This window comes from Rhinatrema bivittatum, chromosome 3, assembly GCF_901001135.1.
Source record: "Rhinatrema bivittatum chromosome 3, aRhiBiv1.1, whole genome shotgun sequence".
In the NCBI taxonomy this organism is placed as follows: Eukaryota; Metazoa; Chordata; class Amphibia; order Gymnophiona; family Rhinatrematidae; genus Rhinatrema; species Rhinatrema bivittatum.
In genome coordinates, this window is record NC_042617.1 from 127,185,895 (window position 1) to 127,205,483 (window position 19,589).

Below are 19,589 nucleotides of genomic sequence, written 5' to 3' on the forward strand. Positions count from 1 at the left end.
GGTAATATAAGGTTATATAACCCTATATACAACACTCGAAGGGCGAGGTTATATACAAGGCCATATAACGTACGATATATACATGGTAACGTGATGCATTTGTATTATTGTAGGTTCTTGTTTAGGGGAGAGAAGACGGGAGAGGAAGGCTAGAGGGGGCAAGTGTTAGGTGTGGGTCCTGGAGGGGGAGGGTTAGTAAGTGATGATGATGAAAGGGGGGGGGGTAGGCTTGGAGGAAGAGCCAGGTTTTAAGTTTCTTTTTGAAGTTGGGAGTGGAGGTTTCGGTCCGTAGGTCAAGAGGCATGGAGTTCCAGAGGGTGGGGCCTGCGAAGGAAAGGGCTCTGTTGGTTGTGGAAATAAGTCTAGTAGATTTTATGGTGGGAGAAATCAGGGTTCCACGGAGTGAGGACCGAGTAGGTCTTGTGGAGGTGCGAGGGAGGAAAGGTGGGTTTAACCAGTAAAAGGCAACATTGGAAATATTACAATAGGCCCTAGAACACCAATACACCTCCTATTAGGAAAACAAAAAAAACCCAAAACAACGGGGTGCTATAGATCCCGTCCCATTAACTATATGCTGGCAGAATATCTGACCTTAGTCACACATGCAGGACACAACTTGAGCCTTATCAAAACAGAATTAAGAGACCATAAAGTATAAATTGAAATGTGCAGATGAACTGAACTGGAAAAAGCAAACATGCCAGACTCTGTATGCAGAGCAACAATAGAAAAATAGAACCATCACCATTCCTCATAAAATATGAAATAAGATCAAGAAATATAAAGCATCAATAAGTGTAAAACCATACTAATAAGAAGAATATTTCAAAAACAGCTGATGAACAGAATAGCATCCAATAATTAAAACCTTATTTATACTTTTTAAAAAAATTTCCCAAAACATCAATAAAATATATCAAAATAGCAGACATTAATAAGACCCAATAATTAAGATTAATAGGGATATCACCCCCCCCCCCCTTACGCTCCGTAACCGGAAAATTTTGATTTCCAGTCTCCAAGAGATTTCTCATGAATTAGTTTGTGTGCACCACACACACCACACACCCCACTTTCTCCTCTCTCTGTCCAGTCACTCCCTCTTTCTCACTGGTCATTTCTTTTCTCTCACCATTTTTTATTTTATTTTATCGATTTTGTTTATTTTAATCCCCCAGTGCAGCACATTACCTCTTCCATTCCTCACTATCCCTGATTAGAGAGCTTCTTAAATGGGACCAGAGTCTGTGTTTGACCACAGAGGTGCGAGCACTGGGGGAACTCACTCTAAGGCAGCAGCAAGTGCAGTAAACAAGTTACCAGTAAGGAGCAAGAGCAGGAACCAGGACTGGCCATGCCATCAGCTTCTGAAATCTTCATCTCTGTACTGCAGTGGCACAAAGCACATAGGGCCTTATTTTCTAAGGCTATTGCAGGCTTACGCTAACAGTATGGTTGGTTTATATTCATAATACCGTCATCTACTGATACCTTACATATGATTTTAATCATTTTTTAATTCAAGCATCACTGGGGATTCAGGAGATAATTTAGTTCTATCATATTTAGTCATCATTTTCTTTATATATTTTTTTATTTTTCATTTTTGAATTTTATTATTCCTTTTTTTTTTTTTAGTTTTTAATATTTTACCTGTTTTAATGTTTTATTTGTCACACATTTTTTCCTTTTTATTTTAATATGCAATACTTTTGTATTTAGAAAAAAGAAAAATAGACTGTACACAAAGTGGAAGCATAATCTTTGTGACATCAGCCCTGCTGGCACGTAGTAAGCCCTGCTAACATATAGTAAGCACTTATTTATTTATTTTATTTTATTTTTTTTATAATTTTGACACGTTTTATTATTTTATGTTTTATTTTATTCCTTTTTTTCCCCCTTTTTTCCTTGTTTATCATGTTTTTTGTTATGTCCCAGACTAACACCAAGTTATCCTCTCCATTATTTTTTATGACTCTATTCACTCTATTCATTTGTGGTTTCTAGCTATTTGATATCTGCATACACACTGTTTTTCTGTTCGTATTTTGCAATTTGTGCTTCTCTGGATACCATTATGATGTCATCACACATACATGTTATGATTTGATTTGTTTGTGAAGTTTAAACACTTATGTTTGTTGTCCATTTAATTTTCACTCGTTTTTGTATGTGTGTTCAATTTTTTACTGTAACAAGCCTACATCTCAGGCTGAACAAAAATGTCGTATCTGGCATCTGTGAATTCGGCATAGCTGGGAAAAAGCATTCTTTACTGCAAAGTCTATTTGGGGTTCCATTGAGAGGGAGGTTTTAAATTGCCCTCAAACTGCACTCTTAAGACTTCAGTGCTCCCCAATTTAAGTCCAGAAAATGCAAGAGGAACTGATGATTTGCCAGCCTATATGACTTATTCAGGTTAAACTTAAGCTTATGGAACCTAAGCCACTTTGATACCTTCAACAAACAGAGATTACGCTTGCTCACTGTCATTCTGATGTGGAAGTACAGCATCTATATCTGTATATCTTCTGCATAGATGAAATACTTGACATCCAGGCCCTGTAATATATCCCCAAGGTTTTTAAATAGATAGGAGGTAGGATAGAGCCTCGAGGAATTCCAGAGCTCAGCAGAGAATGAACAACAGTTTCCTAGACTGACCTTCTATACTTGATTGGATAGAATGTCCTTTTTAAATTACCCTTTTTGTTGGCCTGGTAGTAAGCATCATGAATTTTTTTTTTCTTTTCCAGTTTATTTTTCTTCTTATTGATGCATTTTATCTAATTCCTTACACTGATGCTTTCATTTCTTCTTTTTCAAACTGCTCTTGAAAATAATAGTAAATTTAAATAATAAAATGTTTTTAGAAAGTTAGACTCTAGATATATGTGAGAATGTACAACATACTACTGTTAATGTCAGCATATATATCCAGGGACAGCCTCAGGCAAAAGTGACTCTCATCCTAGACTCTGTGCTTTGGGGTTTTCCCTGGTTCCAAGTCTCTGGGACACTGATGGGATCCCAAGGTCTAGTTCTGCCAGCACTGTATTTTAAAGGATGGAGGACCTTGCAAATACCATCTGCCCCAGCCCCTGCATAAGCATAAGGCTGTCCTACATGTGACATGTTTGACTGTACATATTTCTGTTGCTGTCTATAGCCATTTCTGATGTCCCAGTAAAACATTTTGTTCAGGTAGTTCCATCTGATCTATACCTTACATAAGAACATAAGAAATTGCCATGCTGGGTCAGACCAAGGGTCCATCAAGCCCAGCATCCTGTTTCCAACAGAGGCCAAACCAGGCCACAAGAACCTGGCAATTACCCAAACACTAAGAAGATCCCATGCTACCGATGCAATTAATAGCAGTGGCTATCCCTAAGTAAACTTGATTAATAGCAGTTAATGGACTTCTCCTCCAAGAACTTATCCAAACCATTTTTTAACCCAGCTACACTAACTGCACTAACCACATCCTCTGGCAACAAATTCCAGAGCTTTATTGGTGTGACTTTCATACAGTAAATGCTTGTTACAATAGAGTTCCACATTGCTCCTATAATGCATGTATCTTATCGAGGTAAGAGTTGGATTCTGCTTACAATTTTGGTACAGTCTCTTTAGAAACAGCATGTGCATCACTTTCAGATGGTGTAAGTTGTTCAAGAAGGGTGGTCCTTTTGACATTCCACCTCATTCTGGTTACCTTTTGGACACCTGAAACATCCTACTGCTATACCTATATTTGAGTTCCTCCACATCCCTTTCTGCTACTTCAGTGACATTGACAGCAGTCTGTACATGTTGATAGATCTGTTAATTCGTAACACTATCAGTGGTTCTAATATGCTCCACATACAATATAGGGAAATGTGAAACCATCTCATTAACCAAAACTTTACTGGGATAAAAGATAGCATTTTTTTGCTTCCTGTCCTTTCTGTACTTGGACCAGCACTTGAAAGTAAGTGGTGGAGCCTTTGCACCCTTCTGGTCTTAGATCCTAAGGGTTCACAAGATCCTGCGTACCAGAAGCTATGGACTATTCTTGAGAGATTGAGAATCCTGCAGAATGCTTTCTTTCTCCCTGAACATGAGGACCTGGTCGTCATGAACTAATTCAGTAAAGAAGTTAGTCCTTTGATATGTTTGAAATGATTTCTAAAATATGTCTTGAAGATAAATCCATATGTACTGTATGCTACTTATCTTTTTTCTGAAGTGTCATTATTTATTAGTCTTTGAGAAATACATAAATAGTTTCTATGGCTCTTAGCCATTTCTCATGTGAAAATATGGTTGCCAACTGGCTTCACTTTTACAGGATAGGTAAATCCGGTCCTGGGTTTATCCCACTGTGTATATGGAATTGATGTTCTAATCTCCCAAATGAAAGCATGATTACAGTTCATATAAGCAGTGGGGTAAAATAAAAAATGGATCAGTCTTGGGAAAAAATGGAGCCACTTGTAAAATGTTGCTAAAGATGTTCCTTTCCTTCTTTTCCATAAGTAAGGGCCTGATTTACTAAGGCTTTTCTCCCATTCTGTGTCTATGGGAAAAGTGCTTAGTAAATGAGGCCCTAAGTTTGAAGAAGATACAAAATTATGCAGTTTTGCACAGTCTGCTTGTATTTTAACTACTGTTCAGGCTTGATACCAGAGGCTGGCCCAGTGGCCTGGTCACTAGTGCCAAACCTAGAGGTTGAGGTCTTGTCAACTTGGCCTAGGACCATGCCCTGCACATGGCCTGAACCAGAGGCTGGGTTCCATCACTGAGGTCTAGGACCAGGCCTGGAAGCCTAGGATCAGGCCTCCCAACTTCCTCTTCAAAAAGGTGTCATCTGCTTATGAGGATCAAAATGGTGCTCTTCACTCAGGAGGAAGTCGCCACAGTGATATCACTACAGCATGTCCTTAAAGCAGATGGTGCCATTGGAAGAGAACGTCGGATCAAAGAAGATGTTTTGGGGCCTGGTCTTAGGCCTCTCGGCCTGGGTTATCTAGGCTTTGGCCTTGTTGATGGAAGCCAATCCCTGGGCCAGGTCCCAGCATTGGACCTGGGTCTGGCCCTGGATTGGGCCCTCAGCATTGGCACCCAACCTCTGGGCTGTGTCCCATCATTAGTATAGGCCTGGGCCTAGGCCAGGGCCTGGGATACCACCTCTGGTCTGGCCCTCGGTGTCATGTCTAGACCTGGACTGTGATTTTGACAATGGGACCTGGTCTTTTGGTCGGGCCCTGGCATCAGGCCTGATTCTGAACCTAGGTTAAAATCTCAGCAATGGGACCTGGCCTCCAGGCCTAGCCCCAGTGTTGGGCGTGACTCTTTGCCTAAGCCAAGGCCTTGGCAATAGTTCACAGCCTCTTGGCTTGGCCTCAGCATCGGGCCCTGACCTAGACCAAGGGTTAGATGGGCCATGACCTCTGGGCCTGGATCTCGACATTGGACCTGTTCCTCAGCAGGCCTCGGGCTGGGCCCCAGAGCTTGCCCTAGACCTTGGTGAGAGATAAAGGCCTCAGTCCATGCTCCAGGACCAGGCCTGGACAGACTCCAGGGAAGCCTCAAGTGGACATGAGGATTTTTCCCCTATTTTTTCAAAACAGAACAAAAGAAAAAACAATTAAATATTGTTGGGTTTTTTTCTTTCTTTCTTTCTTTGCATTTCCATTGGCATTTCCTATTTCATTTCAAATGAATGCATATTCCTAGTAGGTAGAGGCTTTTACTGTTACAATATAAACTCTAGCTTGAACACACACAGATAGCAGACCAATTACGTTTGTCACAAACAGATCATAGTGAATAGGTACACTAAGGAAAGAAGTCAAACCTATTGCAAGAGTCACACACAAGGATCAATATACTGTCAACCTGACTCTTTTACATAGAAAAAGCAGTAGGGTGGTTCTAAGTCAATGCAGTACAGAAACATTCCATATCGAGGAAGAAACAGACAGAATTTCTCTGTCTGTATATTTCCTGCAGCCACAGACACAGTTTTTGCTGTTGTGGTAGTCTATCTTACCCAGATAATACACACTATAACCCCAAACCACAGCTAGGTACAATATCAATGTGTGACTATAACAGTACACCTTGCTTTTTCATATAAGCTACTTTTCTCTTATCTTTTTGCACTCAAAGGGACACATTCATTAATCCATGGTATTTTTACTGGAGGGAAAAATGCCATGGGATTTACAACGTGGTGGTAATTGGCCCTCCATCTTCTTAGCCCACCCTTTAGACTCCCCTTCACTTACAATTTAGTCCCTGTTAGTGTAGTATGGGCCCAGATTGACCCCTAGGATCCTGACCCAGCAGCAGTCTTTTTTCAAAATGGCACCAGCAAGCCCTTTTCCCCTAATATGTTGTTGCGTCCGTCAGACTCAAACGGCTTCGTCCCACATGCCTCAGCTCAATATTCACTTTCTGCACCAGCCTCGGGAAAATAGCGACCACCGCATCTGCTTGCCGCACTCTCCGATATCCCCGGAACAGCTATGGCAAGGCTTTCCGCCATGATTCACCTGAGGGCATCCTAGGGTACGCGCCCACTACCCATGTCTTTATTCCACCATTGGCGCGATCCTCGGGGGCGTCCCCCTCGAGTGACATCTCAACATCCGGGTATTTAGGTTGCCCATTTGCTGACTGACTTTGAGTTAGCAAGGATTGGATTTGTCCGGTCTAAGCTGCTCTGCCACTTCTCGCTGCTGCTGGAAGCTCTCTCTACCCTTCGGGGTTTTACTAACTTGGGTATCCGCTCCTCGGGGGCCCTATGCTTCTTTCCAGGTGCCTATCTGATATCCAGGTACTCGCTCCTCGAGGGCCTGAGCTGTCTACCTTGGTGCCTGCTACCATTACTTCTACCTGCTGGGAACGTCACCATTACAGCTACAAGAGTGTGAGTAACTTAACATCTACCAGTCTGTCTCACCTACAGCTCCTCATTGAAGATCTACATTGGAGCTACTTATACCACCATTGTGGGACGGGTCTCCTCAGCTGAGGATCCCAGACTGCTGCTGGTGAACTCTACAAGCTGTACAATGAAACATATCTCTGTGTTAGTGCATCTGAGTCTAGCCTGGTACTGCAGCTCCCTGCGGGGCTCCTCCCCATGGGAGTGGTCATAACTGCAGCACCTAAGAATCCACCAAACACCTCAAAACCATAACACATGTGATAGTAGGAAAGGGCCAGCCAACATCATTTTGAAATATGGCTGCCACCAGTCCTGGAGCATAGAGGTGATAATTGGCCCTCCACATTAGCCCACCCTCCAGACTCCCCTTCACTTACAATTTAGCCCCTCCAGGCCTCCATTACATCACCAGGAACTAAATTGTAAGTGATGGAGTGTCCAGGGGATGGGTTGGGGTGGGAAGTATGGTCTCCTTGGGATGGAGGGGGTGGGTTTGAGTGAATTTATGGGAAGAGTTGAGGGATTGGGGACAGGGCCTGGAATAGACATTAATACTTTAATTTTTTTTTTTTGCACTGTGGCCACCTCCAAAAGTGGTAGGAGGGATGGAATGGGGGTCTATGGAGATCCCCAGGGTTTTTTTTTTAATGACTTTAGGAGAGCCTTACTCGATTCCGAGCAGTCTAAGCGATAACAGCCTCAGAGAACCAGGGCCGCCATTGTGCATTCTTTGGGGGCTGTTTACTACCACATTATTTTTGCCAGAGGAATTTTTACAGCCTGAAAAAAAATACCACGGGCCAATTATTCTATGCCTACCTCCAGGAGCAGTGGGGGGTAGAATAGGGGGTCTATGGAGATTTTGTGGGGGGCTTACTTAGGGCCAAGCAGCCTCTTTAAGATATGGCCATGAGAGCATTGGGACATGTTAGTGTCCCAGTGTTCTCAGGAAATTTATCTGCAACTCTTGAGGTGTAGCTAACTGCCATTCAAATAATGCAGCTTGCGATTTTATCATTGTTTAGAGTAGTAATGAGCTGAGTAGCAAGCATTTGCATGTTAATCAGCTCATTTTAATACGTGCAATGCCAGCTGGAAATTAATGTGAGGTATTTGAAATACCTCGCATGTTCCCTGTGTTAGGCCATTTACCATGTGGAAAACAGCATTTACTGCTTGGTAGATGGCCTAAAGCAGCTTAGGCCATTTTTAGCTTTTTTGTAGGGAGATACATTCATACATTAGACAAAACAAAAAACTCAACAACATAAAACTCTACTCTTCTAATAACATTAAACGCAACAGATACAGATGAGGATGGGATTTTACACACACACACATATGCATATTTATAAAAAAAAAATATATATATATATATGATACTTTTAGCCTCATCACAAGAATAAAAGCAAAGGATGGTTGGTGCCATTTTGAAAAATGGCAGCCACCAGATCTGGGAGTGGAGGGATCACTCTCAGGCCCCTACTAGATCACCAGGGAGAATTTGGTGAGTCCTGGGAGGATCAGGAGGTTGGGCTAGATTGGACCATGGGGGGTCCAGCTCTCAGGGGTTGGTATTTTTAACAAAGGGGAAAGGTTAAACAGTGGGGATAGGGCCTGTGACCAAGGTATATTTTACAAAAATATTATTATTTTTTTTTTGGGGGGGGGTGTGGGACAGGGACCCCCACTCCCCCTATACTCTCCAGAGAGAGTATAGGGGGAGTGGGGGTGTGGGACAGGGAGTCTCTGGAGACTCCCAGGTTACACTGTTTGTTTTGGGTACCTGTACATACACATTATTTGCAAATAGTGCACATTGCAAATAATACACCAAAAAAACAAATGGGAAGAAAACACACAAAATGAAATGATATAGACAATGTTGTTGATTTTGTGTATGTCGTTTCAAACAAATGTACATCCCTAGAAAGCAGGTGTAAATGTGTCTGTAAGTAGACTGTCTATATGAAATAACCCTGAGACCCACAATGCACAGAAAATCAATATATAAATTCCAAAGAGAGCTAGTGGGAAAACTTAATCTTTAGAATGGTATCAAAACAACCTGTATGACAATACTCTGGCTAGTTGTAATGCTTCATACTAGTGTACAAACATGTGGATGTCACAATTTACCAGTAATTGTTCAATAAATGCAGCCAATTTTTTCAATTGTACATAAAAGTTTGAATAATAACAAAGCCAGTTTAAGTCATATCAGTCTTCAAGTGGCAAAACTTCGACAGGCATCATTTATTTAATTAATTAATTAATTTGTTTTATATACTGTCAATCTGGAACAATCTAAATGGTGCACACTCTATTATATAGTAAACACTATATAAGAACACAATAAAACTCAATAATAATACAATAAAAGCATAAAAAGCAAAATCATAATACAATAAAAGCATAAAATAATATATGACCAACATAATACAAAACAATTAAAATAACAAAATAAAGCAAGATGTTACAGCTTTAAAACAATAAGAAATAACCAGTAAAAGGATTGGACAGACACACTGAATTGTTTACCCAGCTTCCAAATCATATGCATTTCTGAATAAATATTGTTTTACTATAGCACTTAGCTTAAAACATAGCAGACTTGCAATAGCTAGAAACACTGCTCCAGTCCAATTAGATGGAATTAAAAACAGCCCAATCCAAAAGATTTTTGTATTAATATTTAGAGCAACTTACACAAGCCCTGATGAAGGCAGCTTACGCCAAAACAGTGCCAGTGTTTGGCAGTCCTTTGAATCTCACAGTCTTTTGTTCCATCTAAATTGCACAGATCAGCATTTCCAGCCAGTACAAGTCTGTTATATGTTAAGCTAAGTGCTATGCAGGCATCCAAGAAAGTATGGTTTTTACCAGAGGTAAATCTTGTCAGATGAATCTGATTGATTGATTAGGTGACCAGAGAGTAGGATCAAGGGAGAGCACTAGACATAGTATACTTGGATTTCAGCAAGGCCTTTGACACAGTTCTGCAAAGAAGCCTTATATATACATTGTGCACCCTTGGCTGGGTGGGAGGTGACATAGGGAAGTGGTAAATGGAGTTTTCTCTGAAGAGGGGGATGTTACTAGTGGTGTGCCTCAGGAATTGGTCCTTGGACCAGTTCTTTCCAACATTTTTGTGTGGCATAATGGAAGGATTGTTGGGAAAGGTTTGTCTTTTTGGCGATGATACCAAAATCTGTAATAAGGTGGACAGCCAAGGTGTGGACAACATGAAGAGAGATCTAGAAAAGTTTGAAAAATGGTCCACATATTCAAAAGGATATAAACTGGATGCAGTCAGTCCAGAAGGTGGCTACTAAAATGGTCGGTGGTCTTCGTTCTAGAGCATATGGGGAAAGACTTAAATATTTAAACAATTCCACCCTGGAGGAAAGCCAAGATAGGGGAGATATAATAGAGACATTAAAATATCTCAAAGGTTTCCATGCACAAGATGTGAGCTTCTTTCAACAGAAAGGTGGCGCTAGAACAGGGATGGCAAACTCCAGTTCACGAGTGCCAAAAATAGGCCAGGGTATTAGGATATCTACAATGAATATGCATGAGAAAGATTTGCATGCACTGCCTCCATTGTAAGCAAATCTGTCTCATGCACACTCATTGTGGATATCCTGGAAATATTTTTTTTATAAAAAGGGTGGTTGATGCATGGAACAGTCTCCCAGTGGAGGTGGTGGGGACAAAAACAGTATCTGAATTCAAGAAAGAATGGAATAGTACCTGCATTTCAAAAACACCAATAAATGCCTATTCTTGGTACCCTCCAAGAAGGAAAATAAACACCTAAATTTAGAATTTATAAATCCCTAAAGTCAGAAGCCCTAAATATATTCAGAGCTTACACATACTGGGGCGGATTTTAAGAGCCCTGCTCGCCTAAATCCGCCCAAAACCGGGCGGATTTAGGCGAGCAGGGCCCTGCGCACCGGTAGGCCTATTTTACATAGGCCTACCGGCACGCGCAGAGCCCCGGGACTCGCGTAAGTCCCGGGGTTTTCGGAGGGGGCGTGTCGGGGGGCAGGCCCGAACCGCGCGGCGTTTTCGGGGCGTGTCGGGAGCGTTTCGGGGGCGGGCCCGGGGGCGTGGTTACAGCCCGGGGCGGTCCGGGGGCGTGGCCGCGCCCTCCATACCCGCCCCTAGGTCGCGTCCCGGCGCGCTAGGTGCCCGCTGGCGCGCGGGGATTTACTTCTCCCTCCGGGAGGCGTAAATCCCCGGAGAAAGGTAAGGGGGGGGGGTGTAGACAGGGCCGGGCGGGTGGGTTAGGTAGAGGAAGGGAGGGGAAGGTGAGGGGACGGCGTTAGAGGATTCCCTCCAAGGCCGCTCCGATTTCGGAGCGGCCTTGGAGGGAACGGGGGTAGGCTGCGCGGCTCGGCGCGCGCCGGCTATACAGAATTCATAGCCTTGCGCGCGCCGATCCAGGATTTTAGTAGATACGGGCGGCTCCGCGCGTATCTACTAAAATCCAGCGTACTTTTGCTTGCGCCTGATGCGCCAGCAAAAGTACGCCTATTCGCGTTTTTTGAAAATCTACCCCACTGTATATTATTGAATTCCTATCCACTTCTACTCCTGCTCCCAGAAGGTTATTTACCTATCTTGATACACGACTTTTTATTTATGTTCCTGAAATCTCTGCCCAGAATATATTTACTCCAGCTCAGAGCATGAACAAGTTCAGGTGATCTTCCGTTTCCACACATAGGGGCGGATTTTAAAAGGGTTACGTGCGTAATATACGCGCGTAACCCTTTTAAACCCCTCTTGTGTGCGACGAGCCTATTTTGTATAGGCTCGGTGACACGTGCAAGCCCCAGGATGTGCGTATGTCCCGGGGCTTGAAAAAAAGGGGCGGGACGTGGGTGGTCTGGGGGGAGTGGCCAGAGGCCTCCGAAGGCCTACTTGGCCAGCGCGCGCAACCTACGCCTGCCTGGAGGTTGGCGCAACTTAAATAATAAAGGGAGGGAGGGGATTTAAGTAGGGCTGGGGGGCGGGTTAGATAGGGGAAGGGAGGGGAAGGTGGGGGGGGGCGAAAGGAAAGTTCCCTCCGAGGCCGCTCTGATTTCAGAGCGGCCTCGGAGGGAACGGGGAAAGCCATTGGGGCTCCCCTAGGGCTCGGCGTGCGCAAGGTGCACAAGTGTGCACCCCCTTGTGTGCGCTGACCCCGGACTTTATAACGTGCGCGGCTGTGCGCGCATGTTATAAAATCGGGCATAGATTTGTGCACGCCGGGTTGCACGCACATATCTACGCCCGCACGTAGGTTCGAAAATCTGGCCCAGAGCTCTCATTATTGTCTATGGGAGGAAAAATGTACTTTTTTTTCATCCACGGAAAATCATAGAAGCATGGCCATGCTGTCCTCTCTCTTTTTATGTTATCTGATTGTCTTGGAATGGAATCTTAAGAAAGTTTCAGGAAAGAATTTTACAAAGTCCCATTTGCATCTATTTCTGGCTGTTTTTAAAGAGTAGAGATAGTGTTGTAATGGCTGCAGCACATTTTAGCACATTTCTGTTCTAGAACCTACATATTGCACGAGCATCTCAGCACACTTTCCATACATCTTTGCCACCCCACCCCCTGACAGCCCCTATTTATACCTCTTTCTCACAATCATTTTCACAAGAACACAATTGAACCTGCTCTATACATAGGCACTCTCTTTCTTGCAGTCTCCCACACTCACACACACACTCTAGCAGGTCGATGCAATATCACATGCGGTAAACAGGCGCTCGTATTGAGCACACACTTTCCTAATGTGCACACATCCACCTCTCCTGGGCTCCCGATGCTATATTTAAACGAGCAGCCATGGTTAAAAAGGACACGCTAGGTAGAAATTGTGTGTCCCTAGCACTCAAAAGCATCGGGCAGCCAGGAGCTGTGGATGAGCGCACATCAGGAAAACTGATGCGCAATTTCAATATCAGCGTCTGATTTCTCGCCCCGCAGTTGATTTACATACACAATATACATGCACAATAGTATCGCCCTGGAGCGTGTATATTGTGTGTGTACATTGTGCACCCCAGAAATGTTTTGTTTTTTTTTGGTTACCAGCCATTACATTCTCCTTTCATTTTCATTGCTGCAAGCAGTAGATCTTAGTATTGCAACGATTCTAAGTAGGAGAAACCAAAGAGAGCAGTATTTTAGTTTTTTTCATGTGCCCTTGGCTCGCGGTATGACAATGCCACCCCCGGGGCTGGCATTAAATTGGCCACATTAAAAAGAGTGCATTGGACGACCGGTGCTTTTCTGCATCGGGGGTAATAGCTAATAGCCTTATCTACATGGCATTTACATGTGATGAGCACTATTAGCTACGCGTTTTGTTTTTTTATACACGTTTTGGATGTGTTAATCCCCTTTTTGCATCGTGTGAAGGTCTAGCGCATCCGAAACGTGTGTCCGACCACGCGTTAACCTGTGTGCTAGGCTGACTGCAATTTATTACATCAGCCGCTAGGTGTGTTCACTGTGCATTTGTTTTGAAATGACATGAAAAGCAGAACAAAACAGCTTGTTTCGATACATGTCATTGTCATTTCAAAATGAAACAAAGCAAAAACCCCAATGAAATTCCTTGTGTTTTCACTTAATGTAATTGGTTGCACAGAGCGTTCTAAAAAATGTAATTGGTTGCACAGAGCGTTCTAAAAAAATTCGGACGGTGGTGGCTTTGGTTTATGATTATATAGACAAGATTGAGCACACCCTGGTTGGGGTTTGAAACTCATATATGAAACCAGCCCTCCGTTTTTTTAAAAATTTTTTGTTCAGCTGTCAGCAGTGAGGTTTGTCCGGGTCAGACAAACAGACCCGCTGACCTCCTGCTTGAATAATGCTTGTTTATTGATAAGATTCACACACTGTGAGCTATAAAATGTTCTAATATCTTATGAAAAATAAAAAAAGGGGGTTTTTTGAATGTGAATCAGATTACATAGTGCATCCCCCCAAAAATTGTTTTGGGTGCTTTTTTGATATTTGGTATTTCACTTAATGTAAAACATAGCAGGCACCTGCACCATTCTTTTTTTTTTTTTTTTTCAAAATCATTTTCCATCCACACCATAACTGCAAAAAACTCAGCACTGCAGAAACTTAAAAACGGAACATCCCTGGACCTTCCCCGTGCCCCCGCCAGCCACCCTCATACCCAAAATGGTGCTGGCCTCTGGAATGGGCCAGCACCATTTTTACATTTTGGCTCAGCTGAGCAGGATCACCTGGAGATTATGTCTGCTCCAATTGGACTTTGGAGACCTCCAAAGAAGGGGTAAGAAACATCCAGGGGGTGAAGGGGCATAAGGCACTACTTGGGGGAATTCAGAGGTCCGTATTCAGGTACCATGTGGCTCTGCAAGTTAGCCATTTATACTTAACCAGTTAACTACTGCTTTACATTCAGTGGCACAGCTGCTGGCTATGTATAACTCGCTAACTTTAGGTCAGCCTTTTGTCCCGACCAGACTTGGCCTGATTTATAAGCAGGCTAACTCTGAATATTGAGCTAGCCAGTTTATTTATCCAGCCAACTTGATTCCTCCTCGACCAGCCCATTCCACGCCCCCCCATCGTTAAGACACTTAGGGGCCGATGCAATGCAGTGCGCTCAGCCAAGTGCACTGTTTAACCCTCTGTCGGACGCGGGTTACATAGGCGTTAATCCACCCCCTAATGCAATAGGGGGATTAGCGCCTATTTAACGCGCGTCCAACGCGGAGTGAATGAGACAGCGCTCATCACATGCAAATGCATATGAATGAGACTATTACTCATTCACTCCAAAGGCAAAAAAATAAATGTGTGTCTCAGCAGGCGTTAATAGCTGAGCGCACTGAAAAAAAGTACAGAAAAGCAGTTTTTTCTGCTTTTCTGTACTTTTTTAAAAGTAAAAAAAAAAAAAATCTCTGCCGGCCGCTTTGAAAACCGACGCTGATTTTCATAATCGGCCGGCTGCTGTATTGAAAACCGATGCCGATAAACTCAGCATCGGTGTTCATAACCGGCAGACCGCTGGTAACTGCGGGGTCGCGTTAGCAAGGAGGTGCTAAGGTCGCTCTAGCGACCCTAGCACCTCCTTACTAGCGCGACCCCCTAATTTGCGTATTGCATTGCACCCCCCTTTGCGGGAGCCATGCGCGCGTTAAGAAAGCGGGCGCCGAAAAGTCAGTGTCCGCTTTCCGCGAATAACATTGTATCGGCCCCATAATGCCTCATTTACTAAGTATTTTTCCCACAGGCACAGAATGGGAGAAAAGCCTTAGTAAATCAGGCCCTTAAATGGCTAAGTGCACCCGCTGACCATAGCCGGATATTCAGAGGTGCCATGCAACTGGATAAGTGGTGCTTAGCCGGCTAACTACCGTTTTCAGTATTGGGCTCAGAATGTTTAAATGTTGGTGGTGCTGAGCTTTTGGTTTCACTGAGTGGAAGGGGTAACCTGTCCACTTAGTTTCCTTTTGTTTTTCCATGCTCCTTTTGATATTTATTTCATTTCAAATATATGAAATGAACAGAAACAAGCATCAAAATTAATGAAAAGTCTTGCAACAAATTAAAAAAATGAAAAGACAAAAAAACATTTTTTGTCAGTGCGCACACCTAATATCCAAATCACCCCACACGGGTCAGGGGTAGGCAACTCTGGTCCTCAAGTCCCACGAGTTGATCAGGTTTTCACGATATCCACCCTGGATGTTCATGAGATGCATTTGCATGCACTACCTCCATTGTGTTGAAATGTGTCTTATGCTTATTCATTGTGGATATCCTGAAACTCTGACCATCTTGTGGCACTCAAGGACCAGAGTTGCCTACCCCTGGCCTAGGAAAACACAGAAAAAACAGCAAGGAACCCAGTCTATAAAACTCATGGTAAAAAAGTTATACCATGCACCACTATAAAACTTTTATGTGCAAATTAAACAGGACTTATGCAGAAAATTTCACCAAGAGTATTTGTCCTCAGTACTGTGGCCTTGGTACTAAACTGGATGTTAATACAAAAAAATTGAATATTCACAAGTGCTGTGGCACAAAATCCCTTGTGCTGACTGTAAGTTTTCCTTTCACGTTGGGCTGGTTAACACGGGGAATATTCTCTTCTTCCAAAACTCCCTGAAGAGAAAATAGCCCCTTCTCGAATTCCTCTGAGCACCAGCAAACCTCATTTGCCCGTATAGTTAGTAATCCCTATGATAGTCAGGACCTCCCCAGTAGGCATTATCGGCCGGATTTTAAAATCCCGGCGTGCGTAAATCCCGGGGTTTACGTGCGTGGCCGGGCCTTACGCACGCCGGGCCAATTTTCAAACGGGTCCGGCCACGCGCGTAAACCCCAGGACGCATGTAAGTGCCGGGGCCTCAAAAGGGGGTGGTCTGGGGGGGGGGGGGGGTGGAGTAGGGCAGCTCGGGACAGCGCCATTCCTCGCTGTCCTGGCGCACACAAGTTACTTCAGGTCGGGCCCTGAATTAACTTGAAAAACAAAAGGTAAGAAAAATAAAAGAAGGGTTTTAGAGGGTGGGGAGAAGAGGGGAAGGGGAAGGGGAAGGGAGGTTAGGGATAGGAAAGTTCTTTCCCAGTCCGCTCCGCATGTTATAAAATCGCGTGTCCATGTGCGTGCTCTGGGTAGCGCGTGCACATGGACGCGCGAGCGCGCATAGTTTTTAATATCTATCCCTCTGTCTGCAATAGCGCTCCCTCCTGATAGGAAGGAACCTCTATGATAGTCAATAACCCCTCCACCAACCTGAGCACCATTCTCCTTCTCCCTTCCTAACCCACTTAAAGGCATCACCCTCCAAAGGCAAAAGAACCCCCTTGGTCTCCCCGCCTCCCTTCAGAAAATATTTTATCATTCTGGAGGGGTGCATGATGTTGCTAGGGATTGCTTCACCACTCTTACATGATAGTGGTGATGGGCCTCTAGCAGTGTCATTCGCTGGCAGCAGTGATGCAAGCAGGAGGGCTTTGATATCCCTTCTGCCTGTCGAGATCCAGTCCCACCAAGAATGGTAAGGCATGTTTCCAGAGGTGGGGGTGGGGAATCGGGGAAGTATTTTTGCTTTTGGGGGGGGGGGGCAGTGGTGTCTATCAGGGGTCAGGGGGTTTGATGATTTTGGGGTAGGGAGGTTAATCACCCACACTCATACTGTCTTTGTAAAAACGGATGCCTTTGCATATTTTATTACATTTTTTTTTCAAAGAGCAGAGATGTGTGGAAAATGTGAGCAAAGATGTCTACTTTTGTAAATGTTGTCATCGCTGAAATTGATGGGATAATTTTTTCAGAAAACAATAATACAAAGACAGAAGTCACCCTTTTTGCTGTATTCCAAGCTGTTTTCTTTCATAGGCTTTACCATTTAGAAACAGGTGACTTTTGCTACTTTTCACCTCTTCTGTGGAAATTCTCCCAAGACCGTGTTGGTGAATCATCTCGCATATATTCAAATACAGCCTGATATTCTGTACGAGAAACGGAAGTTTGAATGTCCGCACATCCTTGCCATGGAGCTTACATGTTATGATTTTGTAGAGCATGTGTTGGCACTACTATGTATGTATAACTTTCATTCTGAAATTCCAAGAGTCAAAGGAAAGAAATCAAGGCTATGCCTGCCAATGCCATCAACGCCATTGTTTGGCTTTCTCCGCTTTACCCCCGTCTTAGCAAAGATAATTTACAAACTCTGGGGAAGCATGAAGAAGAACAGGCAAATCCTCCTCTTCTTTCCTCTCCAACGAAAATGGGTATGCAGCGTGAGGAAAATATCTATTTTATGACATCCTTCTCCCATCATTATTCTCATTTTATTCTTTTCTTTTTTTGTCCTATATTTTTACTATTTTTCTTGCTTTTATTTCCCCCCCCAAATGATTAGAGACATTTCCCTGTTCAGGATTACCGACTTGTCAAACTCTGACTAACAGGTCCCCCCCTACCCCCCCCCCCCCCCCTCCACTTTCCCCAAACCCTTCACTTCCATGGCCCACCCGCCACCTCGTGTCTGTCCCAACGGCAGCTGCATTGGGCACCCCTGGGCCCACCTGCTATCAGGAGCATCCATATCTGCAGTCTCACTGACCACAAGGGCTGGGAGCCAATATATGATTCCCCCCCCCCCCCCTGCATCTCCTGAGTGTGCACAGCCTTCCTGTTTGAAAAGGAAATCCGTGGCAGAGGAGGGGAGAGAGTACCGGTGAGACTGCTGCTTCTGCTCTTCCAATAGAGCAGCCGAGCCCAGAACTGCCTGGCACAGCTGCCGCTTCACAAGCAGTGACTGAGAGGCTGTGGTCCATGTGCAGGCATGAGGAGGAACAGAATTTCCCTCCCCCTCCAGCAGAAGCAACGGTAACAGCAAAGGCTGTGGGGAGGGGGGTGCAGAGAAGGAGATTAATCCCTAATTCCTCAGCGGTGGCAGCTAAGGTCACAACATAAATCAGGGCCCATGGAAGAGATGGCTCCCTGTTCCTTCACTCCCAAGAAGTTGCAGTAGAAGGCTTAAACTGCAGCCTAAGGGCAGAGAGGGGCAGGAGTGCCTGACGGCCCTGAAACAGTGGGGAGGCTGAAGGTTAGGGAGGAGGATTACCTGCTTCTACCCTACAGCATACTGCCTCAACCAAGAGGACAAGTGTAGATCCTCCAGCAAATTGGGTGGTGGTTCCTTACAAGTGGTGCTGAGAGGAGAATGATTTTGTTCCCTTGGTCCATTGCAGAAATAAAATACTAGGATATACATTGACATTTTTGAGGTCTTACCAGTTGCCAGTTTCAGCCAGCAAAATCCTGGCCCGGCTGTTGGCAACCCAGTCCCTGCTCTTTATTAGCAGTGTATATAGGACCGGCAATGTAAAGATGGAATGTAAAGAATAAAGAACCTGTAAGTTACAGACTCACAGCAGCAATTTTTTTTCATCACCAAGAAACAAGAAGCAAAGGCCTATCAGCACACCCACAAGCTGATAGTTTTGTAAATAATTTCAGCCAGTTTACAAAGATTACCAGAAATCTATGTATGAAAATAATATTTTAATTTTCTTTGCATAAGTGCGAACTGCCTTCCTCTGCAGCCTTCCTGTGGTAGGAGCGAGTGCTTTTGCTTGACTGCACACACAGTTTCACAGGCAGCAGCAGTTTCAAAATATCCTTTGATCTTCACTTCCTGTGACACAAGTGTTTAAATTTCTATGCAAGTTGAAGGCAGATTCCACCTGAGAAAGCAATGTGTTCTGCTAAGTGTAAAAACAATGACACCACATCGCCAGCCACTACCACTGGTCTTGCTTTGCCTTTGGTAAAAAATAGGGTGAAATTATAATCTTTCTCAACACTGGAAAGACATAATGGGAGAAGTGGGAGTTTAGACTTCATTCTGGCTATACTTACATGGTGGTTATCATCTCATCTGCTTTATTCATGGAAGGTTCTGAGCTGAAGCCTCCGCAGAGCTATTTGTTTTAGGAAAAAAGGAGTGATCTAAATATACTGAACTATAGAAATCTTGGTACATGATTCTCAGACTCCCTTCTGTCACTGACTCTTTGTGTAACCTTGGGCAAGCTTCTTTAACTCCCCGAGGCCTTGAAGTAA